Consider the following 20,641-nt stretch of genomic DNA (forward strand, 5'->3'; position numbering starts at 1 on the left):
CAGCAAAAATGCTACCCTTGTGTACTTCAGTCAACAATGGAAAAGTCATGGTGCTATTTTACCCAAACTACACATCAAAAGATATTTATAAGTTGAATAGATACATTTTTAATTCCAGTAGGTTTCACTTCACACAGTTCTCAGTATCATAACACTGTTAAAAATCCCCAGTTAAGTTCCCATAGGCTTTTAACTGTGATACAAATTGATGTTCAAAGTCTACTTAATCCTTGTATTTTGGGGTCAGAAAACAAAAACTTTTAATGAAATTATCCCAAGAGTTATAGTTCTGTATGTTGAAAAAGGAATACAGAAAAAATGCAGTAATCAAAAAGTAGGTTGGACTAACATGTTTTGTCAAGAAAAATTGAGGGGACAGATGAGAGTGCTGGTGGCCATGATTGAATAATTGGACTCCTTCTTAAAAACTAATCACCAAAAACTGATTGCTACTCTGGGAGACAGACTGTCTCCCATCAAAATCAGTATAAGACTCAATGATTTCAAAGAGAAATAATTAAGAGCAATCAAAGATCTTTCCTAAAATCGTAGAGGTTTAATTACAAATGTTGTTACATTACTTGTTCAGTGCAGGCTGGCCTCTATGATTTTGCTGCTGTCAATTTCTTCCAGGGATTCTGCCAATGGCTACTAAATGTTTGTCAAGAGAAGCTCCCCACAGTTACTTGTGTTTTTTTGTTGTTGTTGTTGTTATTGTTTTTGTTCGTTTGTTTTTTTGGTCTGTTTTCAGTCTTAAAAACATAAATGGAGTGGCTTGCTTAAAGTTAAGAAAATGCAAAGGTAGAAGAACTTCACCATCCTGTTCTATGGTCTCCTCCCAGTCACATGCTGTTTAGTTCTCACTTTTCATTGCAATAAGTGGGGCTTTCTCCTATGATCAGTAAAGTTCTCACGTTTACAAAAATAAATATATATCTTAGATGCAGTTTCAGAGAACTGGGCTTAATAGTGCCTATACTATACTACCTGCATCACTATATCTGCACAGTGATTAATTTCATTTCAAAATGTACAGTAGCTATCTCTGGCCAACTATTCCCTTCCAAAAGCTCTCCTTCTTGTGCTGGAAGAACTAAACTGTTGCTTGATAAAGATTTCCTAGCTGTCACTTTGCACTGCTGTTTGCTCAGCTGTGGTTATGTTTAGTCAAAGACAGACATTGTAAGTTATGGTCCAATAAGAGGATATGGGTAAGAGTTTTTTTCATTCTGTTGATATAACCAAAAATAGTGCCCTTTTGTCTCTCCAGTCTCAAAAAAAATCTCATGTCAAGGCGAAGTGTCACTGCAAACTGGGCTAACTGGTCTCACTGGCCATATAATAGTGCTCTAACTCTGTACATCAGTCAAATACACAGTGAAAGTGAAGGATTTATCATTCAGATATTAACCAATTTTCAGTGCCTTCCCATAGTTTCCTCCCTTCTCAACAAAGCAAAGAATTTCTTTGATCAGTGCTTTCAAGAGAATCATGTTACTAAAGCAGAGTTTTCAATTCAATATGTTGCAAACATCCTACTGACATAGGTGTTTTAAAAGGACCTATATAATGTGATCAATCAGACTTGGCTTCTGTGTAATGCATAGTTATGCAGAATTTTCTGAGAAGCAAGTGCCCAGTGAAACACTGAAGCCTACAAATATTCCTAGTCTAGTGGTTCAAGTACCATTTAATACACAGGGATATATTTATTGCGGTGAGTAAGTTGCATTTGTGATACCCTCTATGTCAAACGATGAAGATTTAGGGTCTGGGGAAAGCTGTACGCTACACAGACACTCCAAACTCTAACAAAAGTTTTGCTTTAAATCAAATGCCAGCAGTGCTACAAATAACTGTAATATAAGTGTTTTACAATAGCATGCCATTATCTTCAAGCAACACAGAAATGGCACGGCAACTCCCCGACAGCCAAAACAGACACTTTGGAATTTCCTTGATTCAGCATCATAGCTCTTTATGTTTAACAAGTCATGGGGTACAGTTCAACATCAAAAGACAAACAGGATTTCTTAAGCAAACTATAGCATACTAGGGTGCGTGAGAGACACAAAGAAAGTACACATCCAAAATGTGAAATTAGAAACTCTAGTACATATTTATACCATACTTTATTTCTCAACTAAGCTTACTACAATCAGGCGGTTTGTTTTTATCCCCCAAAGAGGTACTTTTTATGATGGGAAGTGATCTACACTTTAGCTATCTTCTGTAAAAATCTTGCAGAGATAACGTTCCATAGTTTTTGGCATAGTATAGATAAGCCACTTCAACCACTGATAAGGATGTTGTGATAGACGGAATGCTGAAATTGCAAAGTGACGTTAAAGTAAATGTGACAATGCTTTTTTTCCAGAAAAGTTCTAGTTGGTTTTAGCAACTCAAATTAATTGTTGGCATAAGAAAATTCAGAAAAAACATGCTTGTTATTTGCATAGGCGCCCCTTCTACTATAAGCATGTATATTTTGGAGTCAGAAGAGGATTCATATAATTTGAAAGTGTTTGCAAATAGCAGCAATCCAGACAGAACAAGGCCAACCACACTACATATGCCACTCTGCTTCATGTACTTGCTCAGAAGCCAGTGGCAGCAGAAGAGTATTAATTATATTTAGCACTGCATATGTTTAATTAAATCATCTCCTGAGCACTTCTGCGTGACTGACATTCTGGGCAAAACAGTTATATTAGCATTTTACTAATTAAATCAAAACTCCATAATAACTTCTTGGAGAAACAAGCAAAGAACTAGAAATAAATGCTGACTTACAAATTACACAATTGCCCATACGAATCTCATCAACTGACATCAAATGCAGGGCTCACTTTAGTTCTGTGTGAGAGCCCTTTGCAGAGATCAGTTAAAAGAAAATGGATTTCTTGATCTCTCACATCATGGTTCATGTGTAATGAAAACTATAGAATCCAGGAGATGTGCTGTATGTCAAAGTAATTTGAACAACAAAAAAAAGAAAATTAAGGAGTTCACCAGTAATATAAATAATTATGCAGATCTTTTGCCAATGAATACAGCAGCATTATTCTTCATATTTTCTTGTTTCTCTTGGCAATATAGATGGATAATGCAGTAAAGGAGATGGTGCAGTGGGTAGATGATTCCACACATAAATTTGATTGCAGGATGCATTCATTCCCTATCTTATCTAATCTGTGTCTTGGAAGTAGTTCATTTGCACTTGTTTTGTTCTAAATGTCTTTAAAGTAGAAAAACAAAAGCACTGAACTGAGTTCTCTCTCCCTTTATCATGGCTTTAAAAAGCCAACCAACCCTCTTGTAACTGTTCCTGATCAGAGCAGTCTGAAAACTAAAGGAGTTTGACAGAAGAGTTTGTAATATCCACACCGCTCTTTGTTCTTGTTAACGTTACAGCAGCTTGAAGTTATAGTCTTTAACCTTGACTATAGCTCTGGTACTGCACAAAATGCAGAAGAAAGGCACTGCCACTGCCTCCTTAAATTAGAGAAGCTAAATTTCATAGATTTCATCTATGGACAGTGAGTTTTTTTCAGGGATGTCTTGCTGAAACTAATTTGACTTTTATCTTATAAAATGTATAGTTGCATTATTTATAAAAAATCCTGCATTCAGCGCTCTCCAAACTTGCACCACTGCTAAGGCATAAAAAATAATGCAAACTCCAGTCTTCTAATTAGCACACTTTCAACGACTCTGTGTTCCAAAAGACTCATTCCCTTGTTTTCCTAGTAGTCCACCACTCGATTTTTACTACTTGTGGAGCAGATTTCCTTGAACTGCCACTGAATTCAGTATATAAATTAATGACCAACATTGGAACACCTATCCTAAGAGGACAGACAGAGAGCTAGGGCTGCTTAGCCCAGAGAAGAGAATGCCCTGGGGAGAGCAGAAAGCAGCTTATTAGTACCTAAAGGAGAGCTGTAAGAAAAAGGGAACCAGACTCTTTAGCAGGGTCAACTGTGATAGGGCAAGGGGAAATGCTTTCAAACTGATACAAGTTTTTTTACAATCAGGGTGCTGAGGCATTGGCACAGGTTTCCCAGAGAGGTGGTGGATGTCCCATCCCTGGAGACACTCATGGTCAGGCTGGACCAGACTCTGAGCAAACAGATCAAGCTGCGGATGTCCCTGCTCATTACAGAGGAACTGGACTAGACGGCCTTTAGGAGTCCCTTCAGTCTCAAACAATTCTATGATTCTATACTTGCTTGTATGGAAGCTTGCTAAAACAAAGATGTCTTGAACGGAAAGCTCAGTATTATTCTATTTTTGCACAAGTTCCTGAAGTGCTTCTGGCAAGCAAGTTTAGTATTTTCATATTCTTCTCTTTTGTGGGTAATATTCCTGACCTTGTCTTCCATTATACATTTAACTGTGGCACACAGTTTTAGTTAAGCCAAAAAGGAACTGTAGTTTAGCATGAGAGCAACAGCCATACAGACAACCCATCTTTAGGATTTTTCAACTGCCTGTCTTGATTCTGATATAAAGCAAGTACTTTCTGTTCCTGATTTGCACAACTCTGGGAATTCTGTTAGTGTTCTTACTGAACATTCAGAGAAAAAATGTGAAATTCATTTCCTTGTAAAACAGAAAGTGAATTTGCCCTTAGGACTTTAAAGAAACTTTCAATGTGACAAAGGACTCCATGAAGGTACAGTCTGCAAGCATACCAAAATGCCATTCTTCTCAGTCAGAACAACCTTACCTCTCTGAACTGAGAAACTGTGTGAAAAATGTCCTACATTTATATCTCAGAATGGCACACTTACATTTATCTTCTGAATGAATACCCCATACAAATGAAAGGAGATGGCCACCTGCCTTTCAGAGAGTGGAGCCTACATTTATAGTTTACATTAAAAAGCTCTACCATCCAGACTTTTACGCTTTTCATGGAGGAGTTTCTATATGACAGAATTTTATCAATCTGCACTACCACCACAATAATACCATTATATTTTATGGCTGTGGGTTATCACCCAACAAATTTAGTTCAAAATTATGGGACACACACACATTATGGGACAGTTGAGTTGAGTGTGTGTGCAACTGTACTGAAAGATAAACTTCAGAATATGGAGCAAAAAGAAAAAAAATAAATTAACTACTTAGACATATACCTATTCCATCCTCAGTCTTGATATGAAATTTTAACCAATAAAAAACTTTGTAAAAACAAAAAAAAACAAGGACTATACAAACACATAAAGTAACACAACTTCCAATTCTGAGTTTTTAATACATTAAAAATAGAATTAATATGATAATAACATGTGCAATTGTACACCCTAAAGCCAAAAAATACAAATACATATATTTATATATATAAAATTAAGCTTCAGAAGCTCAGAGACATGGAGTTCTCATGAAGGAGTAAGATCTAGATTTTCATGGATGAGGCAACTGAACTGTGCTGTTCAGCTCCAAAGTACATGCTCTAGTTGTATGCATCATAGGTTTAAATTTACTACTGATTTTAATTAATTTGCTTCTATCTTTTAATCATAAATTCAGAACAAGTTATAAAATCAAACCCTTAAAAATATTTCAGGCCTCTGTCAACTTTAATTCTGTGAAATAGCATGTGAAAATTTTCTCATCTTTCTGAAGGAGGGAGATCTAATTTTAAAATATTTCTAGTTTTATACTTCAGGATTGTCACATGTAAGTGGGAGATATAAAGACATAACATGTAAAGATTATAATGTCTCTAGGCAAATCAATATGTGCCTGAAACTGAAGTGACTTCAGCCTCATGCTGTTCTATACATATTCTCAATTGGCTATAGGCAATGTCTTTCCCACTTCACAAATCTTTTCAGCCCTGAACTAGGTCTTCTCTTTATAAAGATAAGCAATTACTAAATGCTGTGAATAGGTAATTCACTTTCTGTCCTTCAGGCTTACTAAAATCTTCGTAGGTTTGGGATTCTTCTATTATTGTTTGAATGTTTTAAAATTCATCCACTCATTTACTGGATAGTTAATTTGAAAACGTCATTCCACTGTATACTGTTCCTTAAAGAGTACTAATTTTTATGCTTGAGAAAAAAACAGCTTTGCGCAGTTCTTGTGTTTAAATCATCGTTTTCAAAGTTAGTTTATAGCAAATTTTAAAGAAAACTTTAGAACTAATTCAATCACCTGTACGTACATCCACTGTATGTGTTTACTGATTGTTTAGACTACTTAAAGGATTTTATAAGTTTTAAAATATTTAAGTAAACATTCTGAAATAAGAACTGGTTTTCCCATTCTCCATGCCTACTCTAGTCTTCTCATTTGCTTTTCATTTCTAGGCTCACTGGTTTCTAGATGCCAAACTAGTTTCTACCTTTAAAGGCCAAGACAAAAATAAATGAGTACAGCCTAGCAAGCAGGAAATTTTGGCAGGTGATAGATTAGAAACAAATGCAGGAGAAAAAAAGTCCCCATTCTCTCCACTGCACTGTATACATAATACATGATCTTTGAACACATATGCAGTAAGGAAAGGGGTAAGTGTTTACTGTCATGATAAAACTTCAAAGTGTGCTTTGTACCAAACACTTTAACGCTTGAGACTGTTTGAAGTATGCCAGTCTTTTATAAGCAAAGCTGATTCACAGAGTCATTATGCTGATAGTATAACAAACTACAATTGCCAGATAAGGCCTCAGGTCTTGTAAATCTTCCTTTACAATTCAAGGGCAATATGAGGAATGTTTAAGCCTGAAATGCAATGTTATTTGGAGACTAAGTGAAACCTAGAATAGGTCTGGTGACCAGTGGCTTTGCAATGACATTGCTGTGTAAATTACTCGTGCTGAGAGGATTCTAGTATCTTTCCCTAACTGAGAACATGTGATATCAGAGACGTGTGACATCAAAGATGTACGTCACAATGAAGCAGTGAACAATTACAGATAGTTCCTATTCCTTTGAAGAGAAGGGTACGTCCTCATGGCACGTTAATAAATGATCAGAGGAAAACAGTGATATTAGTTGACAAAGTTTGCTCTTTAATCTATGATTGTTCTGGACAGTAGCAATAAGCTATGAGGAAGTGGAAAACAGTGATCAGGCAATAAAACAGCAGAGGAAATTTGGAATAGATGAACATAAGTAAGGCATGTGAAGAAAAGTAATCCTAAAATTATATACGCACTAAAGACTGGAATTTGAACAATAACAGTCAGGACTGGGGCTGTAAATTAATGATATCTAGTTCTATGGAAACAGTATATTAGTTCTTCGTAATAGAAAAACAAAGTGGAGAGCAGAACAGAACATCTCTCTGCTTTGCGGTATATAATGCAATATCACTATACTTACAGCTGGAATATTATGTTCATTTGTTAAGGTCTTAAGACATTAGAATCTTAAAAGGATATAGTAGTACTAAAGATCATTCAGAAATCATGACCAAAAATATGTAACAATCTTCCTGCGTAGATAGATCAGCTCGGAAAACAAATGACTGAGACGGGGTGGGATTGAATAATATAAAACCATGCATCAGAAAAGGCGAATAGAAGATGATTGTTTACTGTCTGCCCTAATAAAAGAATGAAGGTGCATTAAATTTAACAATGATATATTCAGTTAAAAAGAAGTATTATGTGCTTGCTTTTTTGTTTGTTTGTTTTGTTTTGTTTTTGTTGTTGTATTTTTACTGAAGCTGCAGAACTCATTGCCAGGGGATGCTGTGCATCCATGCCAGAAAATTAGTCAAAAAAGAGAGCAAAAACCAATGGGGAAAAGTATTAAGTGAAAAAATACCATATTTTATGGAGCATCTGAACAAATGGCACCTGAAGTAGCTATTCTTGGTATTCTGGAAATATTAGGGAAGTATGGCTACAAAATGTCATTACATTTTCCCTGATTGTGACCACTGAACATTGGATGCTGGATTAAATGAGCCGGTATGGTCTGATACAATGTAGACATGTTTTGTCCTAATGAATGATTATAATGCCATTTGGATACTGTGACTTCCCTTTAGCTTAGTACTGTGGCAGATTACAGTTGACCAAGCCTAGTGGCATATCAGCTGAATTAACACAGCAATGAAGATATAGCCCCTGAGAATGTGGTGAAAGCTTCAACTGAGAGCTTTATTTATGCCTGCTGAAAGGTAACTACTTACATATACAAGGTCAAATGAGAAAAAAGAACAAAAGACTAATGATATAACATGCATGTTATGTAACACTGTTGTTTGATATGAAATCAGTTATATATAACTAAAAGACAATGTCAACAGACTGGATAATGGCTCCACAGGCTAACTAAATGCATCTGTTGTCCCATAATGTCATGAAAAACTAGTATTCTGCTCTTAAAAAATATTAAAGCAGTCAACACTAGCTTCCAGCAATGTCTAGGCAAGAAATTTACACAAGGCACACTGAAATGTCACAAAAGACTCTGACCATAATTTGAGCCTTTTCATCTGAGCTACCACAATTCTGAAGGATCCGTAAGAGCAGCATAACTCTGTAACTCTGTAACACTGGAGAGATTAGTCAGAATCACCGACAATTCTGTTATTTCTAGGCAAGAAATTTGGAAAATAGGTGTCAAGCAGTAGCTCAGAGATGCTGCAGAAAGCCCTAACATCAACACAGTATGGAGTTTGGGGTTTTTACTTTAGAATAAATTTGCTCTGGCTGTCTGAGTTTAATGTTCACAATGCACATACAGCATTAAGCTTCACAAAGTTATACAATTGTTCATTCGAGTCTGTACATCCCAATTAGGCTGGGGTGCATCTTGAGTTTACATCCTAGTTCCTCCTGAAAAAAATCTGGGATCTGTGCATACCAGGTTCACTATGAATCAAACTGATGTGGTGTAGGTGAGCACAATTGAGGGCTTCTCCTTATTATGGCACCACTCTTTACATGACTGCCTCAACCAAACAGTGAATTTAAATGTTCATTTTCCCGTTGTCAAGCAGCAGTCAGATTACAGTCTATTTACGTAGAGAATTTTTTAAGCTGCTCATTAGGTTTTTGTTTTTTTTTCTGAACTGCCATGTTTTCCAGTATAAAACTAGGACAATTTGCAAATCAGAAGACTACAGAAAGTATCTGCTATTTTGTCTGTGCCTTTCTACTTTCTCGTCTTTAGCTTTGGAGAGAATGCTGTGTTGCTTGGGGGAAAGATACTTACTAAGTGGTCTTCTTGACTGAAATGATAGTCAGGACCGCTAGATGAAAACGGAGCTATAAATAGGTGTCCCTTTAGGAAAGAAAGGACTTGATGTACCAAATTCGGCTCTTTTCTACACTGTATGACTCTTGAATTATTGGACTGAATTCCTTGGCATTCCTCCAAGTTTAAAGTGATATAGCTTGAGCAGACTTCACTGAACAATAATTAGTTGGATTTTTTAAAATTTACTAATCCAGGAATGCACACTCATTTAAATGCACAATTATTTTTTTCCCCAATATACTAAGAGCAATTTTTGAGAAATCTATAGCCTACAAAATCTATTACACTAAAATTTTCCAGTGGAGCACATCTGAAATACTTTGCTCTATCAGCTGTAATACTCCATTTCTTCTTGGCATATTGAACATGCACTTGTTAAAAATCAAGAGGTGATGATAGGCCAAAAACTTAATGAGAGTAATATACTATTTCCTGAGATCTCTTCCAACCCTGTGTTGCACTACACTTTTATCTATTAGAAAGGGATTTTTTTTTAACAGATAATTAGGAAAGAAGGAACTGGTGCAGGAAACTCTTTTGTAACTGCTGAAGTTCTTTCACTGATGTGAAAAATTTTTCTACTACCCATTTAACAGCCAAAGTCTGCTGCAGTAAACAAAACAGCTCTCTGAAATTCTCTCTCACATGCATTTTTGGAAGTATAATTCTGGTCATGTTGTGAGTTAATGTGAAGTCAGATTCCTACTCTCAGTCACAACACTGCCCTGATTAAACTAGCTCTCTAAAGCTTCCTTTTTTCTGTTATCTAATGAACAATACTTATCTGTTTGCTTATATCAAGAAGCATGTTTTCTTTTTAGTTTTACTGTATTGCTAACCTAAAAAGTCAGAATATTGCCCATTCCATTCTGCTGTTAGAAAGCTATATTTTATCTCAAGTTTAAAGAAATTGTTTTAAATTTTCCCTTATAAACAACAAGAAAAAAAACAAAAAAAACCTGAGAAGGCTTTATGCTGCTGTGAATCTATGGACTGTGAGTTTTTTAGGAAGAAATAAACCAGCTAAACTTAATTGTTTGCCTTTTTTTTTTTTCCCCAAAGCAAGCTGTCTCCATACTTTGACTTAAATTCAGTGAACTGCTAACTTTTCATTGTAAAGGGCTTGAGTTGGTGCTCATTAATGTAAGAACTAATGGCTTGATACCAATGAGGACATGCTCTGATTCTGAAAAAAACAGCTGCTTTCACAACACTGTGATTTGTCCATGGTCATGCCCAAAAATGCCTGTTTTATTACACCAGCTTTTATTATTTGAATAATTTTCATACTTGTGTGTATATATAACCAGATAAAAAAAAAATCAAGCTTCACACTGTTTCCATAAAACTTTCAGTTTTCTTAACCTCTTTATAAACTGAATAGAGAAAACCAGTAGTCCAAATTGGAAAGATATGAATTTCATGGGTGGATTCTTTAGTGGATGAAGAACTGGCTTCAAGACTGAGTCCAGAGAGTGGTGGTCAATGGCTCAATGTCTGGATGGAGATCGGTGAGAAGTGGTGTTCCCCAGAGGTCACTTCTGGGACTGACTGATATTCTTTAATATTTTCATCAGTGACATTGATAGTGGGGTTGAGTGCACTCTCAGCAAGTTTGCTGACAATACCAACCTGTAGACTGTGGTTGACACACCAGAGGAATGGGATGCCATCTCCAGATGGACCCAGACAGGCTTGAGCAGTGGGCCCAAGAGAATCTCATGAGGTTCAACAAAGACAAATGCAAGATCTTGCACCTGGGTAGAGGCAACTCTCACTATCAATACCAGCTGGGGGATGAAAGGATTGAATGCAGCCCTGTTGAAGACGACCTGGGTGTACTAGTGGGTGGGAAACTGGACGTGAGCCAGCAATGTGCCCTTGCAGTCTAGGAAGTTAATCATATCCTGGGCTGCCTCTAAAGAAGCATGGCTGGCAGTGTCAGCGAGGTGATCCTGCCCCTCTGTTCTGCACTGGTGAGGCCACACCTGGAGTCCTGTGTCCAGCTTGGAGTCCTCAGTACAGGAGAGATGTAGACCTGTGGGAGTGCATCCAGAGGAGGGCCACAAGAATGATGCAAGGGATGGAACACCTCTCTTATGAGGACAGGCTGAGAGAGCTGGGACTGTTCAGCACGGAGAAGAGAAGGCTGTGAGGTGACCTTTAAGTAGGGCCTTTCAGTATCTAAAGGGGAGCTAGAGGAAAGAAGAGGACAGACTCTTTAGCAGGGTCTGTTGTGACAGAACAAAAGGAAATGGCTTTAAGCTTAAAGAGGGTAGATTTAGGTTGGACATAAGGAAAAGGTCTTTTACAGCGAGGATGGTGAGGCACAGGAACAGGTTTCCCAGAGATGTGGATGATGCCCTGTCCCTGGATTTTCAAGGTGAGGCTGCATCAGGCCCTGGGCAACCTGATCTAGCTGTGATGTCCCTTTTCTTTGCAGAGGCGTTGGACTAGATGACCTTTAAAGGTTCACAGAATCACAGAACCACCAAGGTTAGAAAAGACCTACAAGATCATCCAGTCCAACCATCCGCCTATCACCAACAGTACTCACTAAACCATATCCTTCAACACAAAATCCAAACATTCCTTGAACAACCTCCAGGGCCTGTGACTCCACCACCTCCCTGGGCAGCCCATTCCAGTGCTTCACCATTCTTTCAGAAAAATAGTATTTGTTCCTTCCAACTCTAAGAATTCTATGATTCTATGATACCACTGACTTCTTCCCAGTGACCAATCAGAATTAAACTGTACTCTTCTCCTGGAAAACTTTTTTATGCTAACTTAATGAGTATGCAGTGTATTTCTTTAACGTTGTAGTTCTTAAATCTCTTTTGACTATGTGTAGGTTTTGTGAAAACTACTTTCTACTTTAAAAGACCCCCCAAAGACTTCTGAGTACTGTTACAGTTTTGAAGATGGGAAAACAGAAATCAGTGTTACTAAAAAAATATAAATAATGGGCAGAAAAGCAATAACAAGAATATACTGAGCTTGTTTGTCAGGCTTCTCCTCTAAATAGAGTGAATGATGCAAGAAGCAGGATGAAGATAATAAGCCACAACAAAAAGGAAGAAAATTATCTGAATGAGATCAGTAACAGCACTATTGACTGGTTGGATTTTATTGCACACACAGAGCCAGATATCTACTTGTTTACTAAATGAGTTTATCAAGCAGACAGAACAATCCATTGTGATATGTCTTGACTGTTAGTGGTGCTGGCAGTTCAAGTGAACCCTATGGGGTAATTAGTTAAGGACAAATTAATCTGTTCTCAAACATGCCCTGCTGATCTTTCCCAGGTCCTAAGCCCTGTTTAAAAGCATGGTTTCTCTCTTTTCTCTCTTGCCTCTCCCTCTCCCCTCTCTTTCCTCTTTCTGAAGCTTAAGTTAGTCTTCCTTGGAAGTTTCATAAATACTTTTATCTGCAGCTGTGAAATATTACTTTAACATTTTAAAAGAGTATTCCTGACTAAAAAAGCTGCATGTGTAGAATTAGTCATACCATTTTTTAGTTAACAGTGGATCTTTAGATTCTTTGTGCAAATGTTCTGCAGGAAATATCACATAGCTAGTCTCAAGGAAGACAAATATTTAGCTTTTGCAACACTGTCCTTGAATGACTACATGTACCTTAGGCAGAAATGGTTTGGCACAAATCTCTCTATTTTTCTCTAGCCACCATAAATGAGGCTTGTTCACAGTGCTTGAGCATTTTAAAACCTGAAGTCTTGGTTCTTGTAAGCTACCTAGTCTGGAACGTACCTACTTTCTGGCATCTATTACTTTTTCAAATATTTCACAGTTTCTGCTCTAATGGAACCTCTTTCCAGATATTTTCTGTGGCAGTTGGTCTCATAACTCTGCTCTTATTGAAACTGATAGGCTAAAAATGTGACAAATATTTTAAATTTCTGCAAAGCATTTTAAAAAAGAAATAAATCAATTAAAATTGTCTTCAGATACCTATTTTCATTTAAAATCCATTGAAATCACTTCCCATTAATTCACAGCCAGTTTTATACAAATAACTAATATTCTAGATATCCTCTTCCCCCATACAGACCTTCATTAAAATTTAAGTTTATTTGAACTGCTAAAAACTTGCGTTGATGATTTTTCTCTATGAATTCTATCATGCATCCAATTAAAACCTAATTTTCAAGCAAGCTCTTCTCCACACTCCATTTTACAGCCCTTGGAGGCATAAGCAATTCACACCATGCAGGGAATTTGCTAATTGCTTGCACCTACACAGACTGTCACTGACCATCCATATGAAGTTCTATGCGGCAGCAATTGTAATTGCCTTGAATTAGTGGGTTGTAAAAGTAGTTTTCCATTTGCTCCTGAAACATGCTGTCAGCTAAGGTCTGAATGCAGAGTTGAGGCTCTATGCAGCTGCAGAAGTAGACTATTCTGGTATTCTCCTTTTTATGGATTTACTCCCAAGCAAAACAGCTACAAATAAATATGAAGCAGAATAGCAAAAAATCACCACCATGTAAGCAACATCAAAACCATATATTTTCCCCCATTGTTGAGCTTCCCATTTTTAGGATTCCCATAAACTACTTCTTAAGTTTATGCTTAGACTTGGCTTTATGGTTTTTTTTTTTTTTAATTATTTGTATAATTACCATATAGATTCCGTTCTGAAGTTGTTGTTGGTTACAAAGAGGGTGCTTCTCACACATACTGTGATGAGAGATGAGAGGCTGAGAGGCTGTGGGCAGAGAGATGAGAAACTTAAATTTGGTCTTGGGTATTCACTCAAACTTTCACTATGTATCACATGACAACGGAACATGAAATTCCTAAATATGAGCTTATTTACTTAAATGGAAATGCAGTGTGCTTAACCTCCTGGAGTTGCATGCCCAGCTCTGTACCTGACAGACAAAAGATGTAGCATTTGCCACAGGACATTGCCCTTCTCTGTCACATTTCACCAAGTGGAATGAAGTCTGTTTCTGAGAGATGGGTGAGGGTGCAGCTCTGTGTGTCCCTGGGGTGCCAGCACATGTGCCGGTGCAGCTCCCAGAGCCTAGCCGCAGCCTGTGGCACTGCTCCTTACCCTCAGGCCAAGCACTCTCCCTCCCCACCACACCCCAAATCCATTCTGATCTGTTTAAGGCATACACTGGAGCAAGCCGCCCCATGGGCCCCAGGTGACTCAAATAGAGAGGAACCAGAAGTAACTGAATTGTAAACAAATCCTCTCACCCTGCCTCCACAGTCATGTCCTTCCTCCCAGGCTGGTTTCAGTTCACCAGCTCAAGGGCTGGCTGGCTTGCAGCAGACTTGGTGCCACCCCAGCTAGGATCCGTGTCTGTCTCCGCTCCCCTTGGAGGTTCCTGGCTGTTTTCTCCTGTCTCCCATGGGCTGGCAAGCTTTGCTCTCCCAGAGGGCTCACTCCTCACTTGGTCATTTCCTTGTGCCTCTCCCCTTACCATCTACACACTCCTGCAGAAAGTTCCTTGAGAAGAGCTCTTTCAGAGTCCTTCTGTCCTTCCTGCAAGGACAAGACTAGCCTGTGGCCTCCTCTGCTGCCAAGCTACACCCTTGCAAAAGCACATGTAATAAACAGCAAACAAAACAAAACAGGTACAGCTTTTCACAGCTGGGAACTGTTAAAACTGCAGCTCAGAGGGAGCAGTAGCAGTGTAGTGGTGAGAATGTACCAAGCAGGGACAAATATTCCCCTGGCTGTCACAAAATGCTTCTTAGCAGATCATCATTCCACCTCAGTGGGGCCTGAACCCTGAGGGTGCATCTCACCAAGCCACCACCAGCATCTTGCCTGTTCCTTCAGGCAGTGAGAAGCCTCTGCACAACCTGGTGGAAAGGGAATGTATGAGAGAGGCCTTGCAGATGATTGTTCATCTTTAAAATTTCTGGTGTTTGAGAGGAGTTACTTGCTTCTGTGGGAGCCTTCTGGAGTTGCTGCTTCCATCCTGAGACGTGGTCAATTTTGCTCGTTGCTTTTGCTGTGAGATGTGTTGAAATAGTTTCCTGTTCCCCTGAGCAGCATGCAAAAGTCTGACATAATGCTTTATGAAAGTTGAAAACTAAATGAAAACTGGTTTGTACTAGTGATACTCAGGCTTGGCAGCTTAGCATGGTACTGGTGGTGTGGCTGCCTGCATGACCACTCAGTATCTGCTTCAAATTCTTTACCTTTTTATTAACAGTTTCCCATAGTCTGTTAGCAGCTTCCTATTAAGGCATGCGGTCAGGCTGTTGTCAGCTGTGAGACTGGTTTTCTCTGAAGTTTGCAAGTTTGTTCTGACAGCTGTATTTGATTAATGGCAGCCCAATGTCACTGAACACAGCAGGGCCAGAAAAGGCAACATGCTCCTTTGGCTCACAGTTGACTGGTGAACCAGAAAAAGCTGCAGTGAATGTGATATTCCCTTTTATATAGGGCTTGTGATCAAACTGTTTCAGTGCATATTAACTTAACGCTGCAGGTTTCAAATCAGAGGAGAGATGAAAACAAGAGCACAACCTTCTTGGCTTGCACAGCCAGCACACTGGAGACAAGTGAACTGGGATATTATGCACGATCAACAAGCAGAACTAGGTCCTATGTAATTTATAATTAGGACATTTTACTGTAGGACTTCTGAGATAAAATAAATACAATTATAGAATATATTTAGCCATTTTTTTCAGAAACAAAAGGGCTGCTCCAAAAGTAATGCCTCCTATTTTATGGTGTTGGCCCATGATGTCAGAGGCAGATGTTGGTGGTACGGCAGTAGAGGTTGGACCTTTGCACTAGTACCCCGTTACATGTTGTTGCTGTCTGACAGATGGCAGCAGAAGGGCAATCTGACAGAACAGCATCTGACATGGAAGTGCAGATGAAGAAAAGGTGTGAAATTGAATTCCTCCATGCAGAAACAATGGCACCCACTGACATTCATCAACACAACAGTGAACATTTATGGAGACCAAACAGTGTGAGCACGGTGAGGAGGTGGATGGTGCATTTCAGCAGTGGTGACAATGGGTCACCTTTGCTGAAGCAGACTGTTACGAGTACAGCGTGCAGGCTTTGTTCATTGCTGGAAAAATGCACAGCTAAGGGTACTGACTGCGTTGAAAAGTTGTATTTTATAGCTGAGAAATTCCTGTGTCAAATAGTGTTACTGTGCTCTTTCTATCTGTTGTAATTTCCATGGAAATAAATAGAGACATTATGTTTGGAGAGACGTATGTATATGTGTTTAAGAAACAAAATTATCATAGGATCATGGGATCAGAGGCCAATAATGTAATTCAGGCTAGGAGCGAGCTTTGGAGATCTCTGTCCAAACTTCCCGCTTGCAGCAGAACAAGTTGCAAGGTAAGATACAGTGTCTTGGGCTTGTCTGTCTGCAATGTATAACCCTTTGAGAGAGGAGGTAGCCTGCACAATCCCCCAGCAAAACCTGTGCCAATTCTTCCCTTTTTTTGTGAAAAGTGAAAAGATTTCCTTATAGATCTGTGAAAAGGTTTCCTTATAGCCACTCTTAAACTTTCTTGTCCTTCCCTCTACTGCCATGCCCAACTCAGCTACTCCAAAACATCATCCTAGGCATCACTGGCTGCTGTGATGTGCTCATAGACCCAGCCCTTCTGCCATCTGAACCAGCTCTAGTCCATCAACTGCCATTCATAGGTCAGGTTCTGCAGCCCCATCTCTCCCAGTGGTTTTCTGCCCAACTTGCTCCAGTTTGTTTTTCGTGTACTGTAGGGCATGGAAAAGGACACTATCTCAGTATAGTCTAATAAAGGCAGAACAGAGTGGGAGTTCCATCCCTTTAGCTCTGGACGTGGCTGGCCTTTGGTACTGGTCAGAGCACACTGTTCAAGATTAGCTTGTTGTCCACCCCTATCCCGCAGGTCTTTCACACCAGAACTGCTGCCCAGTCTGGCATGTCAGTGCAAGGGGTTATTTACTCCCAGGGCAGCAATTTTCATCTGTTCTTGTTGAATTTTATGAGGTTCCTGCTAGCTCATTCTTCCAGCTTGTTTAATTCTTTTTTATGCAGCAGCTCTGCCCTAGAGCATATTGACTGCTGCTCCTCAGCTTGGTGTCACTTAATGAAGATTTACAGTAATCTATTTCATTTTAAAACTGTTCTTTTTATTTTTGCTTTTCAAAACATGTCTGGGCAAAACGATCCTTGCAGGGAACTTAACTTGTCTGTTAAGACAAGACTCTTAGGGCTACTGAGAAGCTAAGAAAATTAAGCTGTCCTTGCTGTAAGAGGATTCTAACAACACTGAATGAAGTTTATAACTTAAGAAGTGTATTAGCTTTCTGGAATTGAGCTTTAATTCACAAAAGCACAGTCACTGCTTTGGATTCAACTTCCATAGTTCCTTAAGTTTAAAATAAATCTTTGTGCTTTAATAAGATGAACATACAAATATCCTCTGTGTTTGGAAGGTTTCACATTGAGAACTGGAATAATAGACTTGTATATTTAAAAAAATAAAGACTTTGCATTTCTTGGCCTATGAATTGGTGAGGGATGGGAGGCAGGGTGTATTTTCTCATAACTGCATTTTTCTTTTAATTTTGGAGATCTCACTGTAACTTAATGTGATTAACTGTTTATAGCTCCTGTAATGGTGGTGCAGGTTTGTAGATGTCCTCAGATACTGAATACTGAACACTGCTAAATAGCAGGGAAGGAAGAACATTTATATACCAAGTTCTCTTTCATTTCTTACACCAATTTGTATAATTTTCTTCATTCATTGGCAGGTAAAGAGAAAGCTTTAGGCAAATCTAGGAGATGTTACACCACAGAGAGGGAGGGAATGACTTTTGAGACAAACAAAAATCCCAGTTAAACCATTCAGAGTTCACAAATTTCTTCCAGGGTTCAGTTACACTGGTATCTACCTATGCTGCTGGCAGTGTAACTAATAAAAGAATTTTTAAAATACTGTCTGAGCCCCTCAAAAGAACAGGTATTTCTGGTTACAGAAGTATGCAGAGTTGGTCAGACTAGTTTAGGTGTTACATCTAATTTAGGAAAAGAGCAAATAAGAATTTCTTTCTCTTGCTCCCCCTAAATTATCTTCTTTCCTAATTTTATTTTTCCCCCAGTAAACTGTTTTTAACTTCCTAAATGTTTTAGAGTAAAATATTTCAAAGTAAGAAAGGACAAAGTACAACCTAATAAAAATCTGTCTTGCTAAGCATAGTTTCCATTATTCATTCATTGTTAGCTGAATATTGGCTGCATTTTGACTGAGGACCGAACAAGTAAACCATTTTGGAAATAATTTTAGTAGCCGTAGAAAAGTGTTCTAGCCTTTGAGTTATGCCTTTGAGATGCATAATAAAATTTTTAATCACTCTATGAAGATGCCCCATCAGGAATCCCAAATGTCACACTCAGTGTAATGTCAGGACCCAAAAACAAAAGCAGTCAAGTCAAGATCCTTGTACATGCACATTCCCTCTAATGGAATTTTTTTTTTTTCCAAGTAAAAGTCTTTTTTATTGCGATGTGTTGCTTACATCACATTAAATAAAAAGCTCTTACTGCCTGTTAACTTTTCATTTTAGCTCCTTCACAGTTCTCTTTCTTTCTAAATGTTCCTCAGCCATAGTGGCATTTTCTTTATTTTTAATGCTATCTCTTATGAGTGAAAATATCTAAAGTGTTTTCACTATAGAAAACATTTTTAGCAATGCATTTTTCACAGTGACCATGGCAAATTTACAGAATGTCCTCAAGAGTGCTGTATCTCATATATTAGATCTATTTGAACTGTATTAATTTACCCATCTGGAAACAAGGCCACTTCTTGCCTTGGGTGTTAACACATCTTTTCTGACATTCATACTGAGCCAAAAGGTACCAGCATTCAAGAATATTAATGTTGCTGGCAGTCATAAGAAGTGTCAGTGTTATAAATCTTTATCACATGTCGTATTTCACACATCTGGTTTTCCATATTACATAAACATGCATGCTCTACGTGATCTGTTGTAAGCATTTATTATTTTTTTTAAGTCATAAAATATTTTATCTTATTCAGAGTATTAAAACCTAATAGTATTTTTCTGTCTTCTGCTATAATTCCAGCTTTGGAATCTAACACTGAATTCTTCTCACTTTACTTGAGGCATATGAACAACTGCTGTCTAGTTTAAAATCAAAATCTATCTCTGTTTATAATGAATGAATAGAGTTCATTAACCCTTGAAGTGGAATCAACTGAACAGAGCTCTTGCTGCATCTATATCTTTCCAATGGCCAGAGATAGAGCATTAAGAGAAATGGTAAACTCTATAATCTACCTTTAAAGCAGCAAAAGTTAGGTGAGATTATATTAACTTCTCAATGGGTTAATCTAGAAAAATGTTAGTCAGATTTTCTGTTTTCTTAAAATTTCTAAACATAGTCTTTTTTTGGGGGGGGTTGTTGATGGGAAAGACAACTAGATGAAGTTATACTTGCTTGCTAAAACTCGGCTGCTTGGTAAAGCCAGATATCTACTACAGTTTTTGGTCATTCCTTTTTGATCAGAGGTCTTTATTGCTTGTGGACACTTAAGATTTCAATGTTGTTGGTTTTCAGCACTGTAAGACATGTATATGTAAAGCCTGCTATCCTGGCTTCCTTTTGTCTCATTCTGAACTCTTAAATTCCAATTATAACTCTATTAACGTATTTCAGTTGCTACTGTGGAACACGCGTAGCCTTTAGGTTAGGTAAAAGTTGACTGGATACAGTGAAGTGATGTTTACTTCTTCCAGCTGTTACGAGAATGGACTGGTATTTTTATGATTCTGTCTTTACTTCAGCCTTTGTCCTTGGAATGATCTATGACTGCTTATCAACCATGCCCTGAGGTCTAAGGCAGACCTCAAGCTACCTTTCCAGAAATCTGGTAATTGCTGTGAAAATGTGCTGACACTGCTATCACAGAAACTGATATCTAATTTTCCCCCAAACTCTCCCATGAACTTCTCCATGTACTGTTTCCCAAGCAGATATACCTCATGTGCTTACTTGGTGGTCACCACACACTTCCACCCCAATTTACCAGTAGATATCTAGCTTCATATTTAAGTTTACCATTTTTCACTCCTTACCTGGCAGTCAGTTTCTCTGCATGTGCTTCTTTTTGGTGTTGAATAAAACAGAATGCATGTTTTAGCTTCAGTAAGATAGTGATGAATCTTTTAATGTCTAAAGGAGGATTGCATCAAATCTGGATTCAGCAGTAGCCTGATAATCTCCCTTTAGGCTTTAATCTCCCACAGAGACACTTTAAACTGTACAGTGTTGTATCAGAGCAGCAGGAACTGGTAACAGGATCAAGCAAACCAACTGGCTGTGCACAGAGGTGATAAAAAAGGCCGTGGATGACAATGAGAGATA

General features: G+C 38.2%; 1 long non-coding RNA gene across 2 annotated transcripts in view; it reads right to left on the reverse strand.

The window, feature by feature from the left end:
• The window catches only part of LOC146542275 (uncharacterized), a 16,312-nt gene extending 1,387 nt beyond the window's left edge, over positions 1-14,925 (reverse strand). The window contains exons 1-3 of one of the 2 annotated variants that reach the window (XR_014880506.1): positions 14,466-14,919; positions 13,880-13,965; positions 7,008-13,700 (exon numbers count right to left, since the gene is read on the reverse strand). This is a non-coding gene — a long non-coding RNA (uncharacterized LOC146542275). Of the gene's footprint in view, positions 1-7,007; positions 13,701-13,879; positions 13,966-14,465 lie in introns of those variants that run through there. The other variant, XR_014880507.1, reaches the window with a different exon arrangement.
• Positions 14,926-20,641: the final 5,716 nt, after the last annotated feature.

Source organism: Meleagris gallopavo, chromosome Z (genome assembly GCF_905368555.1).
Source record: "Meleagris gallopavo chromosome Z, MGAL_WU_HG_1.1, whole genome shotgun sequence".
Lineage (NCBI taxonomy): Eukaryota > Metazoa > Chordata > Aves > Galliformes > Phasianidae > Meleagris > Meleagris gallopavo.